The sequence below is a fragment of the Periplaneta americana genome, chromosome 13 (assembly GCF_040183065.1).
Source record: "Periplaneta americana isolate PAMFEO1 chromosome 13, P.americana_PAMFEO1_priV1, whole genome shotgun sequence".
NCBI lineage: Eukaryota > Metazoa > Arthropoda > Insecta > Blattodea > Blattidae > Periplaneta > Periplaneta americana.
Genome location: NC_091129.1, coordinates 141,532,657 through 141,551,822, shown reverse-complemented (window position 1 = coordinate 141,551,822; position 19,166 = coordinate 141,532,657). Strand labels below are relative to the sequence as shown.

The window sequence follows — 19,166 nt, the reverse complement described above, 5'->3', positions numbered from 1 at the left end:
CAAAAATATGTTCGCGTTTTCCAGTGACGAAAGAGCTTTCAATATTGCATCATTTTCCATTTGCATACGTCGCATCCCGGTTTCCTCCCACCTGCTTCTATTGGCCTCTCTGTAAAGGCTAGTGGCTGGGCTGTGTTAGCTCTTTTCTGGGAACATTAATTTATGTTAGGAATTGGACGTCTACGTAATATTATCTTCTTCTTCTTCTTCTTCTTCTTCTTCTTCTTCAGTCCCTTCTGCTGCTATGCGTCGGGTTCGCCTCTCTCCGTCCATTTCATCCATTTTTCCCGATCTCTACACATTCTCTTCATCTCTACCATTGTTTTTCCTTTCTGTTGGCCTATTCTTTCTTTTGTATCCTCCCATTTAATCCTTGGTCTTCCTCTTCTCTTTCTTCCTTCCACTCTCATTTCCATCACCTGTTTAACCTTCCTTTCCTCTCCCATACGATATACATGCCCAAACCATTTCAACTGCCTTTCATTAATCACCTCTGTTAATGCTTTTCTCATTTTAACTTCTTCTCTTATCCTATCATTCCTTATCCTATCTCTTCTGGTCTTTCCTACAGTTCTTCTAAGATATTTCATTTCCACTGCTGTTAATTTACTTCGATGTTTATCTAAGAGTGGTAAGCTTTCGGTGCTATATTGTATTATAGGTTTAATCATTGAATTATATATCTATATTTTAGTCTTAGTGATTATTTCTTTTTTCCCAACTATTGTATTACTTATGTGATAGTATACTGATGTTGCTTTCTTTACCCTGTTCAGTAGTTCTTGATCTACTCTTCCATCACTAGTTATTATTGTTCCTAAATATTTAAAACTTTCCACTCTCTCCAGGTTTTGTCCTTCACATTCAATGTTAAATTCTGTTTCCTGTCTATCTTCCTTAGAGATCCACATTACTTTACTCTTGTTGACATTAATCCGCATCCCTTTTCTCATTAGCTCTTCGTTCCATTCCATCAGCATGTGTTGTAGCCTTTCAGGTGTTTCTGCTATTAAAATTATATCATCTGCATAGATTAACATTTGTAAACACAGGTCTTAATCTCCAATTTCCCACTTTAGTTCTATGTGTCCTACGTACGTAATATTATACCCATACAATTGTTTAAAATAACTTAAATAAAAGGGCCTCGTTAAGTAATTAACTGTCACGTGATTTCCTCCCTTTCTACGACGCTGAGGCGTAACCACTTGGACGGACAGTAGATAGCATGTCCGAGTAATTTTATCTTTTCGGTTCGGGCAGAAGTGAAGATTGAATTTACAGTACGTAAGGTCTCTTTTATAGAGTAGGTACAGAATTATTTCAACATGAGTTACTCATAAGAAGTACGAACCTGGTAATAGGAATTACGTACAATAGTCTATAGTGCGATAATATGCAAATAAGAACTGAAGCCTGTATCGAAATGAACGGCCACCATTTTCAAAAATGTGTTTAAATATCCATATTATGATTGAATAAACGTTAAACCAAAGGTCCCGGGTTCGATACCCGGCTCCGGAACAATTTTTCCCTCGAAATTATTCAAATCAACTTTACAGGGAGTTATACCTGAAATCTTGATTTGCATATTATGATTATTTTTCAATTTAACTTCTTTCTCTATATTGTACGCTAATGTGCTGTAGACAGTGCAATACACACTGCATAATGAATACGTCCGCATGGAAAGCTCAGTTAGTGAGTATAAACACTCATTGTTAATACAGTACTGTATTTTGATTAAACAAAAACCTAATGAAAATTATTAAACTCAAAATCGCGATATTTCCTAGTTTACGTAAGTGGATGAACTACTTTTCTTCCCTCCTATACCTAGTAAAGTGATTTGTTTGTATATTACGCCAGTATCATCGAACTCCAGTCGTGGAAGGAGATAGCAAACGGTGTTTCCGGTTCTGAATCGTTGATCCAAAGGCATAGTCAGGTTAACATTATAAATGTTAGTAAAAATAAAATGATGTCCCTGTAGTACTTATCGTGATAGACTTCTAGACTGAACCTCTCCCAATCTTGGAATACTATGAGAGTTGTTTGCTAACGACTTTGGAAACCTAATTTCCAAGTTCGTATATGAATATTGGAACTGCGACCCACCAGCTCAACTTCTGTATACACAATTACACGGATAGCTCGCATAGACATTCGTTTAAGCAGCATTACCTGATAGTCTTCCTGAATGAAAGCTACAGTGAGTCAATTAATATAAATTCACTTCTAAAGAAATTTTATCTGGAAGAAACAGACGATATTAGACTATGAGTAGGTGAGATATGGGTATTACTTACGCAGAAAATATGACAAAATATACTAAGATAGGACCGCCCTTGCACCGCGGTGACTGACAGACGAAATTCCTTGTGAACGTTTCGAAACAAGACTGATTTTTCCTACTAATTCTGTGTAGAATTAAATTACTTATTTTGGACGTGTGGCATGGATTAAGGATGAATAAGTCATTTATGCACTGTGTAATTACTCTTACTTAGCTAATAAGAAAACATAGAGAATATAGCATTGACACATATAGCCTATAGTTTTCATAGATATACAGAAAGCATTTGATACAGTAATACTGTAAAATATTGTATGCGAAAGGTATACCCAAACATCTGACCAATGTTATACAAAGTCGGTATTACTTACTTATAACTTTTAAGGAACTCGGAGGTTCATTGCCGCCCTCACATAAGCCCGCCATCGGTCCCTACACTGAGCGAGATTACTGCAGTTCCTACTATCATATCCCATCTCCCTCAAATCCATTTTAATATTATCCTCCCATCTACGTCTCGATCTACCAAAGGTCTTTTCCCCTCCGGCCTCCTAACTAACACTCTATATGCATTTCTGGATTTTCACATACGTGCTACATGCCCTGCCCATCTCAAACGTCTGGATTTAATGTTCTTAATTATGTCAGGTGAAGAATATAATGCCTGCAATTCTGCGTTGTGCAACTTTCTCCGTTTTTCTGTAACTTCATCCCTCTCAACCCCAAATATTTTCCTAAGCACTTTATTCCCAAACACTCTTAACCTATGTTCCTCTATCAAAGTGAGAGTCCAAGTTTCACAACCATAAAGAACAACCGGTAATATAACTGTTTTATGAATTCTAACTTTCATATTTTTGGACAGCAGACTGGATGATAAAAGCGTTGCAACCGAATAATAACAGGCATTTCCCACATTTATTCTTGTCACAAAACTATAGTTGAGATAAAGCAGAAAAATACAAAAATAATGAACAGATTTCAGTCGCTAATAAGATACTGTTCTCCAACCAGGAGATAAACCGTGAAAGAAATGTGCTTACTATTGCGTCATCTATTGGAAAGAAGTAGATAGATAATATTAGAGTTATAACGTCAGTTAAAAATCATGCGCTCTCCTACATATGTTATTTCCTCTATGGAGGGATTAAAAGACCAGGAGATTAACCGTGATCTAATTTTGTAACTAGGGTAGTATAAAAATGTGTATATCAGTGTTATTGTTTGTGCTGTGAGAGCTAGCCAATAGAGATAAGAGTACCCACGTGTGTGAACTTATGACATCAACATTCATTCACATCATCGCCCCGTTCCCTCTCATTCCCTGGAGACTTTCTCGTGGTTGGAGTACAGTTAGAGATGAGCTTAAACTATATTTTCAAGTATCTGTGACAACTGTGACTGTGACAATTAAATATCTGTGACTTTTATCGGTGATTTTGTCATACCGATATTTTATATCGATACATAAGCACAATATGCATGAATTACACCGATATTTTGTCACACCGATAAAAATTAGCAGGAAATATTGAAGAGCAATGAAATATGAATACGATTTCTCTATACACACAATTCATCAGTGATTTATATGGGAAAATCCAACAAAGAAATTATGTACATATACCATTAACAAATAAATACTTACCTAACTGAACAGTAACATGTCAAAAGTTAACCTCATGTACCAAGATGTTATATTATAGATACTGAACAAGTTGATCATTTTTAAATGTAGTTGGGTATGGAGAAATTGAGGTTATATGATTATCCTAATCGATTTAAAAATTGATCCTTTTTATTGTATATAATATAATGGATAAATTGTTTTAAGTCTTGCATTAACATTATAATATTGAGTCATAGAATAAAAATTAATGAAACATAAGTACTCGGAAAAACATTGGAAAATACTCGTAATTACAAAACGAAACAGTTGTTCAGACAGGATTTTACACAAAATTAAGTACTGGTAACCAATGGTGTTATTATTTAAATCGTGTAATAACTACATCATTTATAATAAGATGGAGAAACTACGCCCGACTGCTGTTATTGTATCATGCGCACGCGCAAACCCACGACGTAGAGGAGAAAATATCAGTCACAGAGTACTGAATACGGAGCAGATTTCGATAGCGATATTTTGTCACAGATACTTCGCGTCATCAGTCACAGGTTTATCTGTGACAAAAAAATACCTGTGACAAAATATCGGTTTGTGAAATATCGGCCATCTCTAAGTACAGTATATTTCTTTCTTTTCCTGCTCGGAATCGAAGACGGGTCTTCTGATTTGTAGCCAGATGTGCTACCATTCAAGCCACAATGGATGAGAGATTTTTAGACTTTTGACAAAACTGTTGGATATTGTTTTTCGTAGTCACGTTACGTAAAATTTGGAGCCGTTTGATTGGTATGGAGACAGAGAGCGTCTGCAGTTCACGCAGCAAGACACAGGCTGCCCGGGGCTGTCGTGCAGTGCCGGGTACTTGGATAAATCAATTAATTAGTGTTTAACGAGCATGGCATTGCTTGGAACACAGTTCCCTAAGAACACAGGCCCTCCTGCGGCTGTTGTGCCTACTAATGTGGTGCTTCACAACCCAGCTCGTTACACAACCATTACTCCTGTAAATGTTTGTCTTGGTGTGTGTATGTGTTTGTAGCTTTGTTACAATGTTGTTTTTATCCCTCCTGTTGACAGAGATTGCCCGCTGTTGTGGCAAAGTTATTATTATCAAAAATTATCTACACTTCTCTATCATATACAGTGCGTTGTCAAAGAATTTCGACAGTGTGCTAGTGGAAGGCCTTGAAATTTGGAGATTACATTGCATTCTAGAACTGTGAAGATATAAATAAAGTGCACTGAGAGAGAAAAAAGTACGAAAATCGGTGTGACACTATGAAGTGACTATATAGCTTGTCCACCGCAAAGATTAGTACGTCTGACTGTGAACGAGCAGGTCTACGTTCAAATTCTGGTTTGGACTCGTTACCTGGTTGAAGTTTTTTCCGAGGTTTTACCTCAACCAATTGAAGCAGAATTGCGGAGTGACTTTTGCGTTGGACCTCGGACTCATTTCGCTATTATAATTACACTGCCCCTCTTTCGTCTTCATCATCATCATCATCTGCGTTTCTTTCCTATATTTCGAGCATGCGAGAAACCACACAGTCGTTGATCAAAAATATTGGTAAGAGCATGTAATTCATTAACAGCAGAACTAGGACATAAGAATGTTGTGTCATCGCCGTACATAGTGGTTATGTAATTAATAAAGTCGGAAGGGTCATTAGTTAGTAAGAATAGCAGTGGACCTATCATTGAACCTTGTGGAACCCCATAATGAGTATAGATGAGAGTTGACGACTTAATGTAATTATATAAAAAATGTTGCTAAATATTTTACAAAATAGATCTTCGTTTTTAATGTTGCTTGTAGATCTTCTTCATTGTTTGGTACACTCTTTTAACACTTGTGTAATCACTAATTAACAGTAACTTCTTTACTGTGTTAATATTATAAAAAAATACCTGGCTGACTAGTTTCGAGGTGGTGTTCTCATTGTCCGAAGTCTAGTGAGGTATATCGCTATTTTCTGGTTTCCTGTTATGGTGGGGTGTGTTCATGAGTCGAAAAGGGTGTGTGTTTTGAAATTCATTTGGGTGTTCAGGATGTGCTGTGGGTGTGTTTTTGTATGTTTGCAAATTTCATATTGTTCTAGAGTATCAAGTTTCTGTTTTTCTTTGGCTGCATGTGTAATATTTTCATGTCAGTGTCTATTTTGCTGTAGTTGTGATTGGAGTTTGTGATGTGTTCTTTATACTGTAGGTTGAATTGTTGTGTGGTTTGGTTATAGGTTTGACATAATGTTCCTTGTAACCAAACCACATAACAATTCAATCTATGCAGAATATATTACAAACTCTAGTCACAACTACAGCAACATAGACACTGACATGAGAATACTGAACATCCAGCCCAAAAAATAAAAAAACAGAAACTTGACACTTTAGAAACGTATGAAATTTACAAACATACAAAAACACATCATAGCACATCCTGAACATTCAACTCAATTTCAAAACACACACCCTTTTCGACACAATCATGAACACACCCTACCATAACAGGAGACCACTAGGCTTCAGACAATGAAGGACACCATCTCGAAACTAGTCAACCAACTATTTTTATAATATTAACACAGTAAAGAAGTTATTGTTAATCAATAGTTTTATATATTGTTATTGTCTCCTTAATTGCATATTATTTCAAATAATAATTATAGATCTTTAATTACATCAAATTCGTGAGCATGTAGAATTTCAACTAACTCGGGACTGATATATTGTATATTTTACGGAAGTTACTATAAAAGTAACAAGAAATTGTATAATTTCATGCAATTTTAAGGTTACTGCGAAAACCCTGTCACTTTTTATTTTCTACTTTCACTTTATTTGCTTTATTTTCTTTTATTTATTGATATTTTATTCATATTTATTTATTCCCTTCTTTAATGACACTACCAGTTTCAACTCTCATTTTATTATTAACTATGTAAAGCAGAAAGAGAAACGTAATAACACTGAATTTTCGGGTGATATTTAGAAATGCACGAACACTCGGCCCCTGGAGATGAACTCTGGAATTCCTGAGTACCAACAAGTGGGCGTACTGACCACTTCAGTCTGACGTCAAAATTGTGGACACCTGCCTGACGTCAGACCGCCACACTGACAATATAAAATTAGACATCTGACGTCAGAACAAGTCGACATGTTAAATAAATGAAATATTGTTGGTGGGACGCGAAACATAGCAGAATTCAATACCCGAGGCATATGCGACATGAAGGTGACACCCACGTGGCCACGATGCGTTTGATTTATAATTCACGGTTGCAAAGTCCCTGAAAAAGCCTTTCCTCACAGAACTCGCTGTTAGGTCCTTATAGGCTTGTATTTATGAAGTTACATGTGCAGAAAGACTTACACTTTAGGAAATGCATTACAATGTGTTACTTTTTTTAATGTTCGATTTATGATTCTTTATGTTCTAAATATTTTTTATATTGACTATTCCCCTTTTACAACGTCATACTACTTTTGACAAATAAAACGCTACGAAAGGACGTCTTTCAACCAATCATGGCTGCTTATCGCACAATTTTATCGCGTCCCTAGCATTTGTTTAATTTTATCGCTTTCCTAGCATTTGTTTATTTTTATCACAACCCTAGCATTTGTCTATTTTTATCACAACCCTAGCATTTGTTTATTTTTATCACAACCCTAGCATTTGTTTATTTTTATCACAACCCTAGCATTTGTCTATTTTTATCACAACCCTAGCATTTGTTTATTTTTATCACAACCCTAGCATTTGTTTATTTTTATCACAACCCTGGCATTTGTTTATTTTTATCACAACCCTAGCATTTGTTTATTTTTATCACAACCCTAGCATTTGTTTATTTTTATCACAACCCTAGCATTTGTTTATTTTTATCACAACCCTGGCATTTGTTTATTTTTATCACAACCCTAGCATTTGTTTATTTTTATCACAACCCTGGCATTTGTTTATTTTTATCACAACCCTAGCATTTGTTTATTTTTATCACAACCCTAGCATTTGTTTATTTTTATCACAACCCTAGCATTTGCTTATTTTTATCATAACCCTAGCATTTGTTTATTTTTATCACAACCCTAGCATTCGTTTCTTTGTTTGGCAACATTTCAAACTGCACTGGTCTGGACGTAAAAAAAAAACATAAAATTACAAACCACTCCAGTCTATGCACAGCAGTTTCAAATATGACTCGCATTGGCAATCAAGAACAAGAATTAATAAAGCTCACTGGTCATAGCTATGCATCTTCCTTGAAATCGTATTTAGAAATAAATGAAGAGCACCATTAGGAAATCCTGAATAAGTTGAGGAATACACCATGTACAGTACATCAACGAGTTCCAATTATTTTACGCACACGTCCAATATAACATCAACTGAACCACCAACCGCTAAAACATTCAAATTTGAAAATCTTACTTTCAATAATTGTTCCTTTTCAAATTATTCATATTTATTTTTTATGTCATCGTCGTTAATTAAAACGTTTCTTGTTTATTTCATCATCCCTAATTAAAACTTTTCTAACACTTGTTTATATTATTTAGGTTATGTTATAGCTTCTGCTATATGATATTATGATAGTCACGTATCAGAGATTGTTTAATACTAAGATTTATTGAAAATCATCTGTCAAGTGACGTTGATTACTGGGATCCGGATAATTGAAGTGGAATGCAATTGTTTTAATAAAAATGAAACTGAATCAACAAAGCCTTCTTGACTAGTAACCGTCCACAGAGTTCAATGAAGATTCCATAGTTTGCACAACTGATAACAAGAAAACTGCTAATCCTAACACACTACTGCCATCTAGCGTAATGTTGAGATGGTACAATAATACATATGAAGACAGTTGTATTTTCATAAGTTAATTTATATTTTATTGTATTGGAGTACTTCGTTACTTGTAATCTTCATATACTTTCTTCTAATCGTGTAATAGTCAATTAAATCCCACTCGAGTTTTGATTTTCTCTAGGCATATTGAATGCCTATAGCCTATTTCAATTTTGTTTCCGGTTTCGCCCGCTAGAGATTTCTGCAGTCTCAAGGCGTACCGTTAGCCGAACGACTAGATCTTCAGTTTTCTGTGCTAATAACACGGATTCAAATCCCGGCGAGTCCAAGTGGAAATTGAAGTGGACAAAGATGGTCTTTGTTGGTAGGATTCTCCGTTATCTCTGCTTGCATTCCATCATGTCTCCATTGAACTTCATGCAATGCTATGTAGTTCGGATGTCGTAGTACGCCGTGGGCAACGCTGAACACGAGACAAAAATAACTACAGCTTCGGCGCGCCGCTCCTAGATGGGGGCCTAGGTGAATAACGCAGTCAGCACCGCCCTTAGAAAAAAAATTCTGCTGCCTCACAATACTTAGAACTACTACATGAAATGCATAATGTGTATGCAGAGTCAAAATATATTTGGCGTCTGAATCAGCAGGCTGGAACCAGGAATCATTACTAACTTCAGTCATACAATTCTTTCGTTTATTTTAAGCAATGCGAAGATGCACGTTTACATTATACTGGGACATCATTTTATTTTTACGTCAATTTTTATTGTAACTGAGTTTTTGAATGTAATTCACTCCCATCACTCTACTAGTAAACTTCCAACTGTCCTCTACACAGAACCAAGGCTGCGTATGCAGTCAAAGTCGCATTACGTTCATAGTAAACAGTATTGAGTTAGTAAGTACAGTATATTTCAGAAATATGTTTGCGTTTTCCAGTGACGAAAGATCTTTCAATATTGAATCATATTTTCGCAAAGGTACTGCCGTCTGTTTGCCTACGTCGCATCCTGGTTCCCCCACCCGCTTCTGCTCGTCCCTCTGTAAAGGCTAGTGGCTGGATTTCTTAGTTCTTTTCTTAAAACATTAATTTCTGTTAGGAATTGGATGTCTGCATAATATTATACAACTGTTTAAAACTTAAATCAAAGGTCCTCGTTAAGTAATTAACTGTCACGTGATTTCGCCCCTTTCTACGACCCTCCGACAAAACCACTTGGAAGGACAGTAGATAGTCTGCCTGTCTGTCTATTTATTTATTTATTTATTTATTTATTTATTTATTTATTTATTTTCATTACTTTTTTCTTTTCTTCCTGCGCCTATTTCTTCTTTCGATAGGATGACGCTGAGATCCTTGATTCTTAGATACTCGTTCGAGACCTGAAATTTTTAGATGAACATATGCTCTGACTCTGTAGTGCAGTATCTGCATGCTAGTTCCACATAAGTTAGTACGGGACTTTACAGTAACAGTAGGGAAAAACTTCCATTTTCATTCGGGATTCGAACTACTGACCATGACTTTGAGATATTTAACATACAGTATTTGACAGACTATTTTACAAAGGCGGCTAAAAACGCGAATTGTATAAACGTTAATAGAATCTAGAAATTCCAACCGATTCTGCTAATTCTTTCAGAAAGTGATTAATACGCGTGTCTACACCGTTATCTATCATTAGTTTCGATTTTCGACCTAAAGAAAAAGTTTGTAAAACTATAGTTTTTGCAGGATTTTAAGACATATAAACAGGAATAAAAATTACAAATACCATCGGATTCTTCTAATTAAAAAAAAAACATTAAATTCGCGTGTCTTCACACATATCTGTCAAAAGTTTCATTGTTGTGTCTGCACACATACCTGGTCGGTACTAGAACGGTTGCCATCATATCTGAAGGGTACACGGGAAAAACGATCAAGGTCCACCAAAAATCGAAATTGAGTTAATAATGCTATCTTATAGTGGAAAGGAAGTACTATCATGTGGTCTAGCTAGTAATAAGAAATAATCGTTCTTGACATTCCACTACGTCAATTTCTATTAAATACACACATAATAAAGTATTAAGTGCTTAAACTTTAAAATTCGTTTTTCTCGAGACTTTCTAAAATGGACCCTGATCGTTATTCCCGTGTACCCTTCATCTGTGATTCGGAGTTCAAGCCCGGTCAAGGGTGACGAACTTCTTGGGGTAAGAAAAATACCCGGTATGGCTTAATAAAACAGGAAGGCCTGAATCGCATATTTTACAGAATTTAAAAAGAAAGCAAAAGACAAAATTGATCGTAGATTTCTTCATATGTCAATTTAAGTCCACTTTTATCAACTTTTCCCATCATCAGTAAATCAATTCCGCGTTACAGGTGTCCCCATTTCATAAATAGAACCTACCAACCATCCACTTCAATTGAATGCTCGTTATCAAAACTGTTTTAGAAAAGGAATAGTGTTTGAAGTCGAAATGAAACACGTTTGAAGGCTGGCGTAAGTCGGGTCCAGCGTTCAGAAAAACAATGCCTAATTTATTAATCGCGGAGCCGCTGCTGTTGGGACTTTGATGATGCAGGCGTGACACAACCCTCACGCTACGTCAAAGAAATGAATGAAAATTGTTTACGTTCTCCATTATAAAAGCCTTTAGTCAATTTTTCGATTCTATGAATATTAACAAGCTGTAATTAAAAATTCCTTTTCTTGTGCTAGCTAGTTGTTACGTTGCGTGCTTGACTGACAGTGCAGGTCAAGGCATGGAAGCGCTTCCGGGTGCCTGAAGTGACGTAAATTCGTCGCCATGTGTTCCATTTTATTTTAGAGCTGATTAAATGTACGACCAACAAAGTTTACAAAACTGACAGATTGTGCATTTTATTTATTATTATTATTATTATTATTATTATTATTATTATTATCATTATTATTATTATTCTACTACGAAGACAAAATCAATGTCCTTTTTAGGGAAAAATCCACTTAGATGCAAAATCATTATAAATAATAAAATAATCGAACAAGTATCCCACTTCGAATATTTAGGGTCTAATGTGACATATAATCAAAATGAAGATATAAATATGAAAGTTCAGAAATTTGGGAGAATATGCGGAACCATCAGGAGACACTTACGACAGAAAACTACAAAAGAAACGCAACTGAAACTTTATAAAGTAGCAGCCACACCAGTCCTGATGTATGGATGCGAAAATTGGACCTTAAATAGGAAAGATAAGAGGAAAATAGAGACTTCGGAAATGAAATTCTTAAGATCAGTTGCAGGGACTACCCTCCTAGACCACAGAAAGAACACTGATATCAGAACAGAGCTGAACATATTTAACATGAACAACAGAGTGGAACAACAAAAGAAAAATTGGCATGACCACATAATCAGAATGGGTGAAACGCGACTTCCTTAAAAAATAATGCTAAATTATAAGCCCAAAGGACGTAGAGATGTTGGGCGCCCAAGAACAAGATGGACTGATGATATTCCCTGAGGACGGAACAGGTCTGAAGGCCTAAACCTGAAAGTTGATGATGATGATGATGATTATTATTATTATTATTATTATTATTATTATTATTATTATTATTATTATTATTATGCTTGTAATTTTGGGATCGATTAGAAATTTTGACTGCAGCATGGTACATAGGCCGGGGACGTGAGCTAGTACGAGGACATTGACTTGGTTCTTCGATCGATTACGGGAATAACAAGGTGTACATAAACAAATCTGGACAGCTTTAAACGTTTAAGCTACATAGCATTACAAAGATATATTTTTACTTAACTTTCGTTATGTACAGAATAATTATCATAGAATTATTCGTGGGTTTGAGTTCCCTCCTTTCCTTCTGGATCCGTACAATTACAATGCACAACAACTCACATCTTCAGTGCCTCACCAAATTCCGCTGCAAAAATATGCGCCTGAAAACATTTAGCCTTCGGCACTATTATTCAGCAGGTACACTGTTTACGTATGCTAGAGTACTGACTGGTATACAGACTGTACCGCAAGTAATGTTATTAATTTCAAGGGGTTATTCTTTGAGAAATTTAAAATAAAAAAAATTAATACAATTTTGCTCATTTTTGCTTCCTTTTCGACATAAAAATATGTTATATAAAACATTTTCATAGTGTTTTTTGTTAAATTCATTGTTTTAATTCCTAATATGGTCAGTGAATTTAAGAAAGCAGTGTATTATGATAATAATAAATGATTGGAAGAATTTCAGTTTTGTTCTTTAAATGTGCAGAAATTTAATCCAACAAATGTATCATTGTAAAATTCCTTTGCAGAATGAAAACTAGAATTTGTTACTCTCAAATTTCTGCATATTTAAAGAAAGAAACTAAAATACTTGCAATCATTTATTATCATAATGCACTGCTACCCTAGATTGACTGATCATATTGGGAATTAAGTCGATGGTTTTCGCAAAACATGCTGTGAAATGTTTCATATAAAATAATTTTTATCTCGAAAAGGAAGCGCAAACGACAAAAATTGTATTAAACTTTTTTGTTTGAAGTATCTCAAAGAGTAACCTCTTGAATTTAATGACATTACTTACGGTTCACCTGTAGAATTTCTCAGAAATTGTTTCATTTGTGAAAATCAGTAATATTATTATAGACTTTGTGTTGTAGGAATATACACTGTATCCTGCTTATAGGAATCGAGAAATAAATCCTCACCATTTAAAATCAGATGAAGATATCGTTGTGATTTACATCTGACTAGATGCAGAAACTGTCCAAGTTTATGCACCAATGGTTTAAAAACAATTGCATGTCCATGCGCATGCGTGCTAACGTTTATCGTGAAAACAAGCTTGGCGCCATTCAGTAGAACATTCCCCAGTGGACCATTCTTCTTCATCGAGACAACAGTCGCAGTAAATGTGTATCTGGACAAGTTGCAGAAGTTTTGTTGTTGATCAAATCCTCACAGAATCGTTTTTCAGCAACATGGGGCTCCACTACATTACTATGAAGCAGTGCTTGGTTTCTTGAATACAAACTTTCCCAATAGGTTGATCGGAAGAGGAGAACCCTTGCCTGGCCACCTAGGTCACCCTACTTGACGCCCATTGCCCTTTCTCTGAGACTTTGTGATAAGTGTTGCGTACCAACGTCATACAGTTGACACTTTGGAAAAACACATTATAAATGCAGCTGCGCTAATCACCCCACAAATGTTATGGAACACTTGGCAGAAGGTTGAGTACCTTTTGGATGTCTTCAGGGTAGCTCGAGGCGCACACACCGAGTTGCATTCTCCGCAACTCGGAGAGTTTTTACATCAAGTTATACAAAAAGTTATGTTATAAAACCTTTATTTATACTTTAAATTAGCACTTATTCCTCGAACCCTCTAAGCGGGACATGGTGTATTTTTCAGAAGAAACATATAAGTTAAAATAATTCGGTTTCAGAAATTTGCCAACTGGCAGACAATGAAATCAGTTCTTCAAAAGCACTTTGCTTCACAATTAAAAAAATTCTATTGCACTCTTATTTTCTATTCCACAAAGTAATGTAGCAATAAAAATATAATGCAATTAGACAGGGTGACTCCTTATCAACACTCTTATTTAATACTGGTCTAGAGCGAGTTATTAGAAAGATTGCCATTAATCCGGGGGGAACCATATTTAATAGAATGTTTCAATACTTTGCTTTTGCTGATGATGTAGCTGCATATGCACGGAATGTGTCATCCTTAGATGATGTCCTCAAACAGATACATAATGAGACAAATGCTTCAAATTTAAATATTAACAGAACAAAGACAAAGTATATGAATAACATAACCACGAGAGACAATACTGTAAAAACTGTTGCCTTAAATGAGGTTACTTTTGAGAAAGTGTCAAGGTTCCGATATCTCGGCTCGATAGTCACCGAGGATAACAACATATTAACTGAGATCAAGGATAAAATAGCCATTGGTAATCGACGCCTCAGAGCATTAGATAAAATTATAAGAACCAGGTATATCTAAAAAAAATGAAGGTGAGGATTTATAAAACAATTATTAAACCTACGGTGACTTTTGGAAGCGAAACCTGGACTCTACCTGAACGAGCAATAACCATCTTAAATACGTGGGAAAGGAAAATTTTAAGAAAAATTTATGGCCCTATTTATGATAAGGGAGAGTGGAGAATTAGGACCAATTCTGAACTACAAAAACTATATAAAGATCCAAGTATTGTCACTGATATAAAAATTAGACGGCTGGAGTGGCTGGGCCACATGATCAGAATGGACAATAATAATATGAGTATTCCTAAAAGATTACTAGATGCCACACTAAGTGGTAAAAGAAGAACAGGAAGACCTAAACTACGATGGTTGGATGATGTTCAGGATGATCTAGTTAAAGCATGAATTAAGAGATGGAGACGGAGAGCCCTAGAGAGGGAAGATTGGGCGGCAATTCTTAAGGAGGTCAAGGCTAAACCAAAAGGGCTGTATGACCACAGATGATGATGATGATGATGATGATGATGATGAAAAATATTAGTCTTATAACGACTTTAAAAATAACGGTAAAAAAAATAGACTCCATAGTCATCCCGCTGCAAATAATCTGCATTTGAAGGTGAATTTTTAAAATTTAGCTTTCCTCATCGTGATTTCCGTTATGCTTTTAAATATTGAAGGTACAAAACAACTTTGTAGGAAGTACTGGATTTACTAACAAATACTTTATTAAGCAAATCTAGTCTTTCAGGTGAAGCTTCCTGTAAAGAAGATTTGAATAATTTCTAGGGAAAAATTGTTCCGGGGCCGGGTATCGATCCCGGGACCTCTGGTTGAACGTACCAGCGGGTGGAGTTCCCGGGTAGCTCAGTTGGGAGAGCGCTGGTACGTTCAACCAGAGGTCCCGGGATCGATACCCGGCCCCAAAACAATTTTTCCCTAGAAATTATTCAAATCTGCTTTACAGGAAGCTTCACCTGAAAGACTAGATTTGCATAATATATACGTCACTGTGTACGTTAACAGAAAACCACAATTCCAAGTCACACAGAGTTTGTGTGCACTCGATGTGGGTCTCTGGCGTTTCGTCAACCCACGCGAGTTGTGTGGATATAAAGGGAAGAGTTGAGACGGTGTCGGGTGGAGTTCCCGGGTAGCTCAGTTGGGAGAGCGCTGGTACGTTCAATTAGAGGTCCCGGGTTCGATACCCGGCCCCGGAAGAATTTTTCCCTAGAAATTATTCAAATACTTTGTTTCATTATTTTATTTTAATAAGGAAATATATTTTAATTGTACATTATTTCATATAATGTAGGTTGAAATACTGATATATTGTACTTTATCACATTTCAGGATAAAGTACATAAATATTGGTACAGTACAAATGGTTCTGATGTTACAAAAGTTCTACTTTATTATTTAGTTTGAAAAATATATATTCGTGATCCCATATCATTTGGAAGTCAACCATAGGATAACATTTTATAATAAAAAATCTAGTTCTTAGGTGAAATGCTAAATGATGGTAAAATTAAATATAGTATCGGGGACAAGTATTTCCTTTCTCTGTAATCTTAAAATCATATATTATTATATAAAATTGCCAAATTGGATGTATTTATGTGGAACAAAGCACAGATATAAAGCATTGTTTATTATGTGTTGGCATTACAATGTATATTTTGAACCATATCGCCTAGAGTCCGTTGTTCTCAGTCCGTAACAGTTAATTAAAATCATCTGCCTTAGGTTACATTGAGCTTAATTAACTTTGGTATGACTGAATTTATTAAATTCTATAATTCAAACGAGGATCCAATCAGGACGACACATTGCACGTGATTCTGATTTCCCTAATCGATTATGAACGAGTTAATCTAGTGAACGTGTTATTGTTATATCAATAATAATAATAATAATAATAATAATAATAATAATAATAATAATAATATCTGTATAATCCAAAAGTTTGCACACTGCTTGCTCTATAAGGGCTCAACATACCTTCAAGAAGTACAGCTCGCGCAAAAGATCTGAAAGCCTGGCTGACGTCACAGATGAAAAGCCGGGGACAGAGTGCAAACAACAAATATGCTTTAAACATCTAAGTGAAAACATTGACCTCTTACCTTGAGTTGATAGTCGAAGTCTTCAAGCTCTGCTCAATCCCTTCCATTTCATCGTCATAGCTGAAATCACCGTTATCGTCATCATCATCGCTGATACCACCGAGGTTTATGATAATTGGGTCTGTGACGTCATCAAACAGTACTTCCCGGTTCATATAATCTTGTTCTATTTTTTATATTTTCACAAACAGGACGCCAATCAGTTCAGTCATACTGTTAAATTTCTGCTCACATAGTTCTCTTTCTGAATTTAATTTAATTTATTTAAATTTTAAATATACAGAATAAAGAATATAATTACAAACAAACAGACAAGAGAAATAGAAATAAAATAATACAAACAATATAAAAAAAGGAGATACAGTAGTATTAACAAAATTTGAGATCGAATGAGCAGCGCTCGTGTTCGGTCGCAGTTCAGATATAATATTAATAGGCCTATAAGAGAATATAAAATAAAATAAAATAGGAAATAGAATTAAAATTACAGTTACAGAAATTATATAATACAATATTAATATAAGAGAAATATAGGAAATAAAAAATAATAATAAAAATAAATAAGTAAAATAAAATAGGAAATAAAATTTAAATTACAGCGGCAATGGAATTATATAATATAATATTAACACTAGAGAAGAATAATATTGCACGTGAAAAGTAGGACTATATATTTCAAAATTATAGAATACAAATATAATATAGGTTGATTAATTCATACACATAGGCTATAAATTTATTTAATCAAATTGAAGATATTAACACGTTTCTAATTTTCTTGTTATATGTTAGTGGGTTACATGTTAGAAGTTCTGGGTGTAATTTAGTTAAAGCATTGTACAACCGAGGGCCAAAATTAATGCTATGCTTTAGACCAGCAGATGTGGGACATTTGGTTCTACTAATGTTGAATTAATATTTCGTCTTGTGTCATAATTATGTGTCTGTAATACAAACTTATTACGATTTTTATGATAAAATTTTAACAGCATATACTTATATTTTGTTCAATATTAAATACATTAAATTCAGAATAAATTAATTTAGTTGGATAATCGAAACGTTTCTTCAAACAAATTTTAATTATTCGTTTTTGTAGTAAATTTAACGGACTAAGATTAATTTTTGTACTTCCACCCCAAACAATTATACCATATTGAATGATAGACTGAATAATGGCCAAATAAACATTTCGTAGAACTCTAATAGGTAAGTAGCATCGATGATTAACGAATTTATAAATTGTTTTACGAAGCCTCTTACAAAGATAAGTAATGTGATGAGGCCATTTTAAATTCTGATCAATAATGATACCCAAATATTTGACATACGTGGCTTCTTTCAATGGTGGACATTTACAACTTTTGGGATCTAAACAATTTTCACTGTGTATTATTAGTCTATTCATCGCTAAATTTTAAATTTTGAACACTGGCAGCTGTTAACGAAAAAGGAACTAAAGTTTACAATCTGTGTTTCCGGAAGCAACCCATCTCTTCACTATCGACCAAATGTTCTCGATCGGGCTTAATTCGGGGGTGACAAGGGGGAAGTCTAAGTGGGATATGCCCGGCACTTTCAAGAATTTCCGTAACAATAGGTCTAATTGCAACTTATAAACATTTAAACTAACTGTATAAGTTATAGGGCTAAACACTTGAAATGTTATATATACACACGCACTCTAACTATATATACACGATTTAAATAACTCTATATAATCTATATACACAATTTAAACACCAATACTATATATATATATATATATATATACACGCACGTACTCTAACTCTGTATACACGATTTAAATAGCTCTATATGATCTATATACACAATTTAAATACCAATACTATATATATATATATATATATATATATATATATACGCACGCACTCTAACTCTATATACACGATTTAAATACTCTATATAATCTATATACACAATTTAAATACCAATGCCATATTATACACTCACGCATGCACACAATTTAACTCTATATACACGATTTTCATGGTAGAGCATTACACACACTTAAAAATACTACTACTGAATACTTCCGTAATATAATACAGGAGAGTATTACAAGCTCATATTATAGAGAGCAAGCGACTGATGACAAAGAGAGAAATGTTTTGCAAGTGGAATATACGCCTGACAAGAAACCGTTATCTACTGTTTAAATCTCAACGGTCTCCAAGCTTTCAGATCTTTCGCGCGAGCTGTACACATACTTCTTTAATGTAGACTATTTTATTACACAGAGTGTATCAGAAATGCGACTTTACG

At 34.8% G+C, this 19,166-nt stretch overlaps 1 protein-coding gene across 2 annotated transcripts in view; it reads left to right on the top strand.

Annotated features, from left to right (window-relative positions):
- LOC138712516 (neurotrimin-like) overlaps positions 1 to 19,166 on the top strand; it is a 1,014,780-nt gene that overhangs the window by 845,936 nt on the left and 149,678 nt on the right. The gene's annotated exons all lie outside the window — the stretch shown is intronic.